Genomic DNA, 6,000 nt, shown 5'->3' with positions numbered 1-6,000 from the left:
TGTATTTTCTTGTGGGTGTTGCATTAGAAACAGTGTTGCTTACGAAGCTTCTCTCACTAGCTTTGAAGATCCTCACTTGTACATTAACTATCATCATCATCATCATTAATAACATGTAAGTACCAGCAGAGCAGCTGACTGGGGCAGCTTTAAGGTCTGTAAATAGCACTGGACAGATTAACTTAATAATGCCAGAAGCCTCCAAGTACTGTACGTGACCATATCTTACACACCAAATAGCTATGGTCTTCAAAACAAAGTCCGAGACTTTTTAAAGGGGCTAACTTTTTAAAATGGAAAATTATGATTCATACTTTAAGTCATGTCAGTCGTGGTTACTACTGTTTGAACATAATCTAAAAAATCAGGCTAATGACACGAAATTGTTTGAGAAATATCTGACACAAATGGAGAAGGAAATCCCCAATCAGGCAGTTAACAAAATTAAGCTGTGTACTGTGATCTTCCCAATATCCTGATGTATTTTTGGTTCAAAGATTAATGTCATAAGCTTGTCACGACAATGACTTTTGAATGATCCCCTGTCCGAGTTTCTGAGATCCTCGAAGGCAGAAATCTTCCACAGTACCTTACCTACTCAACCTTCAAGTTGAATATTGCATAATTTATGACATTCAATACTTCATTAATTGCTAAGTGCCCAGCTCTCTATAAAGTCCTAGGAACTTAAAAATGAGTAATTCATAGTTCCTTGTCTTAAGGGTTTCAGCTTTAGATGGGGAGACTAACAGTTTACAGTGGTGTGATACGAAGCAGGGGTGGTGGAAGGGGGAGTGATCGCTATACTGTCTAGAAGCTGGCAGCTGGCTGAGGCCCAAGCTCTGTTTTAAAAGGTGACTTTGAAAGATGAACAAGAGTGGAAGAACATCCCTGGATGATGAAACTCATACCAGGCATGTGTCAACATGACAAGTGCCAGGAGATACCCTAGAGGTGGGTTGGGACCTAAGAGATTCTTATGCTAAGAAGCTTAAATTGTATGTAAAACGCCAAACAAAATCAGTGAAGGTTGTAGGTGGTAGGAGACAGGATGAGGTTGGTCTTAGATTGAGTAAATAACAAAAGATGAGTTGGGTGGTGAGCTGAGGTATCAACTAAAAAAAGCCTGTAGGGCACCGTCAACAAATGTGTGAGTGCACTGTACAGCATGCATTTGCGGAAACAGCTCCATTAAAGGACTTACATTTCAGCAGGTCAGAGAGATGCTGAAAGATACAAGGATCTAGGGGAACTACGGGCATGTCAGGGAAGACTCCCTGAGAAAGTGACACTGAAGTTGAGACTTAGGGGAAAAAGAGGTGTTAAAGACTGGCACTGATCTGAAGTACTTAGGGTGTTTAATAGCAGACTTTTCCTACTCCTCTTAAAGACTCAGAAAGAGAACCACTGTCTTTCGCCCTCATGGGAAATCTATCAAAGGACCTAAAATGTTTATCAAATTAACGAAGTAATGTGATGAGGACAAGATCAAGTCTCTTATCTCTGCGTCCACAGCACCTTATATTTTCATCATTTGCATCTGTATTGAGAATTTAGAAGAGGTCCAAGTAAAAGAACAGATTTAAGAGCCAGGAAGGAAACACTACAAAGGGAAGGGGGAGAAAAAAAGATTTAAAAATGTAAAAGGGCAAATGGTTTAGAAAGTTCAAATTAAGTCTCAGCATTGCCCATTTAATACAATAATTTGGGGTTCCTTATTAATCCGCAATTTCAGCAAGAAAAGTACAGTTGGCAAAAATGAGACTGTGGATCGAGGACTTCCTATCCGGAAGCTTGGCTGAGAAGGAACGCCGCATGAGGATTGTTTGTTCTTGTTTTCATTTCTTAAGGGAGAGAGTGCAGAGGGTTTTCAATATCCTTGGTTTGAAGGAAAACGTGACTTACTGACAACTATTATGGACACACGCAGCATTAGGACACGGTAACAGTGTTTCCTCTAGATAGCTAGATATATGTCAGAAAACTAATGTTGATACATTTTCACTTATCACTAGGCAAGGGCATGAGGCATATAAACTCTTACTATTTATACTCTGGAGAAGAGGAAGATGAGGATTGAATTAGGTTTTGTTTTGTTTTTTCCCCCAAAGAAAGAAGTCAGGCAAGTAACATTTAAAACATTTTATTTAATAGATTATCACTGGCATATTCCAGTCATGATTTTACATTCTAAGGTGTATTTAATTTGTACTGACGAACGTCATTGATAACTAAGAGGAAGGTCAAGCACCAATATATTCTTTAGAGGCCTAATCCTGTGCTCCGCTTGCCAATTTTCTGGCTGAATCCCTTCTGACCACTTACTTTCTTTATGCTGGTTACGATGCTGTGCCTGATAAAATCAGCTCCTTTCTTCATCTTGCCAGTTCACAGCTTCCCCCAAGGCGTAACAACGGTTTAGCCTCTTAATTTTCAGTTCCCTGCAGTAGTACCTTGTTGGGGTGGTGTAATAACTCCACCTGAAAAAAAAAAAAAAAAGTAAAAATGACTCGCCAAAGACAAGACCTCTCCAGGATCGTCAGGAGTGTAAACTTAAGAATCAAGGGGTAACACGGGTTAGCCCGTCTTAGCCCGTCTTAGCCATAACTTTCAGATACCGGGTCAGCGCGACGGAAACTGAAAAATCCGTAATGCTTACCAGCTATTCGACGTTTTCTTTCAAGTTCCTACCATTACAAACGAAGAAGCGCAGATTTCGCTTGCCCGTAGCGTGTGTTCTGCTTGGGCGCCTTCGAAAAGGGTGCTGACACGCCTCTTTACGCAATCGCAACTCAAAAGCCCTCTAGTGACTCAGCGGTAGCACCTCCAAGCTGTTACTCATACCAGATATTCCTGGACCTAACAGGAAGCCTATAAGTCTTACGTATTACTCTACCTGCAACTCCCGCTCCTCAGACTTGAATACTTGCGCGCTGCGGCTCCGAGCCATGGCCCGTGACTCACCGTCTTCACAGCATCAGGACCCCCGACACTGCTTTCCTTAGGGGGCTCGTGCTAGCCCACTAGAGAGCTCAGGCTCGAGCTGAAAATGGCGTGGTCGCGGCGCTTTCGACCCAACGACCCCACCGACCCAGCCTTAACTGCCTTCTTTCCCTTCCCTGATCTGAGCCTGTGGCGCCAGCGCCTGCACGCTTGCCAGGCCCCTGGCCGGCGGCCTGCAGGCCCGGCGGAGGGACGGAGCCCAGGGGCCGCGACAGGCCGAGGGGGCCGAGCTCTTCCGCCCGGGCTAACCCAGGATTCGGTGGGTCGGCGAGCGCAGGCCCACTCGCTGGAGCGGAGAAGGTCAGGCTCACCTTGGGGCAGTCGCGCCCGGACAGCGGCCAGCACCGCCTCGGGCCGCCCAGCGGAGTCTCCCGGGTCACGCGAGGACGCCAGGGCCCCGAGCCGGGAAGCACCAGCACCAACACCGGCACCAGGCGGAGCCCGATCCGACCCTTTCCGGCGGCCCGCCGACTTCCGGACCTGCGCGGAGCTGCCCTGCGCCCGCCGCACCGCCCCTCCCCCGCCCGTTTCCCGGCGTGCCCCGCGCAGGAAGGGCCGGAGTCGACAATAACAAACCCGCGGCGGCCGTGTCCGCGGCCCTGCCGAGCCCGGCGCTGCCTCGGCTCCCCGTCGCCCGGCCCCTCGGCTCTGACCGGCCGCGGCCCGCCCTCCCCCGGCCCCCGACCCAGAGCCGAGGGGCCTGCCCGTCCCCGCCGCCCAGAGGCGGCGGCCCCGGCCGCGGCGGTTGTGTCGGTTGGCGGCGCCGATGGACGGTTGGTAGCAGCCGCCGAAGACGAGGCGGCGGCGGAAGATGGTGCCGGGAGCCGCGGGCCCTGCTGCTGCCGCCGGCGGAGGAGGAGGCGCTGCCCGGTGAGTGCGGCCTGCCCCTCGGGCGCGGCCCAGGGAGTGGGTTCCCGGGCGGGGGAGGCGGAGGCGGGCGGCTCCGTGGGGGCCTGTGCAGCCCCGGCCTCCCGGTGCCTCCCGCCGGCGTCGGGAGCGCCGGGGCCCAGGGACGCACCCTCGCCGCCGCCGGGCTGGGCCCCGAGGTGTCAGGCTCGGAGGCCGGACGGGGCGAGGGTCCCAGACGCGGCTCCGTCCCGCCGCGGAGCGCGAGGCTTCCCTGAGGGCAAGATGCGGATAAAGTTACTCCCGGGAATGACTCAGCCTCCGCCGCCCCGCGGGCGGGCGCGGGACGGGGCGCGGGTGCGGGTTTCACAGCTTCCGCGGCCGGAGCCGGACGGCCCTCGTGGGGGGTCATCGCCGCGGTGCCTCCCACCGCCTGCCGCGTGCGCTGCGTTCGTTGTAGATGGTTTCGTGCCCGCGTCCCCTCCGTCCGAAGTGTAGTCGTCCCGCGGGGCCCTGGGCAGGCGCAGGTGCCCGCTGTTGATAAAGAGGCGCGTTGCTGCGAGACCCGAAGCCGGAGAGGAGCGTCCGCCAGGCAGGGAGCAATGATTTGGGCCGCAGGAGCAGGGCCTAACCACCGTTTTGTATAGTTTCTAGGTTTTCGTGTGTGGGTGGTGCTTGTGTGCTTTCTCCCGAGGGTGGGAAGGTGAGCCGCTTAGGAGCAGGGTACTCAGTTTAAGCAGACAGACAGCCTGTCTGATGAATCTCGCTGTTGTATGTCCGTATTTGACATAAGCAGCGCGCTTCCGATCCTGACGTTACTATGAGGGGCAGCCAGGGGCCACTGAGGAAGGTGGCTGACTCGATCCGTAAGGAGACCCTTGCTGGCGAGGTGAAGATCTCTTTTTCCTTTCTGTTTTTAATGTTGCAACAATAGAATATGGTCTGGATGAACACATTTTCTCAGCAACATTTTCGTGTTTAATATTGTGTTTAAAACCTAGAGTTTTGGAAAAGAGATGCTTCCTGTTGATAAACGTTTGTGTTGGCAAATGCCTGTTGATGGACATCGGACATGGACTTAGACCACGGTTTTAAAAAGTAATTTTATTTCGTCTGTTTGGAACCTTTTATGTTAGTCACAGGATTAGTTTGGGGCCTGATTCTTATATGGTGATGTTGGATTACAGGGAAGGCGAGGAAGCGAAACTCGTCTCTGAGGACAAGTGTTTTTCTGGCCCTTGCCAACAAGCACAAGGTCAGAACACATGGCAGATTGGACTCCTAGCAGATGAAATTCATTAAGTTAGAGGGGCAGAGGGCCGAAGACCTTTGTTTTTGAAAAGCCGCACTTTTGAACTTAACATTTTTACTAGGTAAGCTTGAGGAGCTTTTATTTAGCCTCTGAGTTTGAGACCATCTTTAATTGTCATGCGTTCAAGCAAATGTTTGAACACCTGCCCTATGCTTTACTTTTCAGCTGTATATAACTCTTCAAAAAAAGTAGTGGGTAGTGAAATTTTCTCATTCAGGTAATGCTGTTCTGTAACCCCAGTTAATCTTTCTGTGTTCAGAAAATACTGGCTCAGGCAACTCAGGTAAAAATCTAGCAGTCCCTTTCCATGCACACTCATTTGGATGGTTATTATTTCCTTACCAAGGCAGACCGTTGAACCAGTTACTGCAAGGAATACAGGAATGTGTTCGATATTGTTTTTGCCTTTTATAAGGAAAGAAAATGGAAGTCCTGTATACAGTTAATTACTATTTAAGCATTATTTGGAAATCTGAAGGAAAGACCCAAGAGAAGTGAGGAAGCTGACTGTGACTGTCTGGGGAAAGAAGGAATTGTAAACGCAGAGGCTCTCAGGACCTTGGCATATACGAGGGAAGGCGAGAAGGTTGCTGAGGTGGGCGGGGCGAGCGAGGGGAGCCCCGTAGGAGCGTGTGGTGGTGGCAGCAGAGGCTCCACAGATACTCAGGTTTCCGGACTCTGAGTAAGGAAGGTAGCGTACTCCAAGCCCCACGTACTCCAAGCCCCACGTACTCCAAGCCCCGCGTACTCCGAGCCCCGCGTACTCTAAGCCCCGCGTACTCTAAGCCCCGCGTACTCCGAGCCCCGCGTACTCCGAGCCCCGCGTACTCTAAGCCCCG

The sequence above is a fragment of the Mesoplodon densirostris genome, chromosome 13 (assembly GCF_025265405.1).
Source record: "Mesoplodon densirostris isolate mMesDen1 chromosome 13, mMesDen1 primary haplotype, whole genome shotgun sequence".
NCBI classification, from domain to species: Eukaryota; Metazoa; Chordata; class Mammalia; order Artiodactyla; family Ziphiidae; genus Mesoplodon; species Mesoplodon densirostris.
This window is presented reverse-complemented; position numbering follows the sequence as displayed.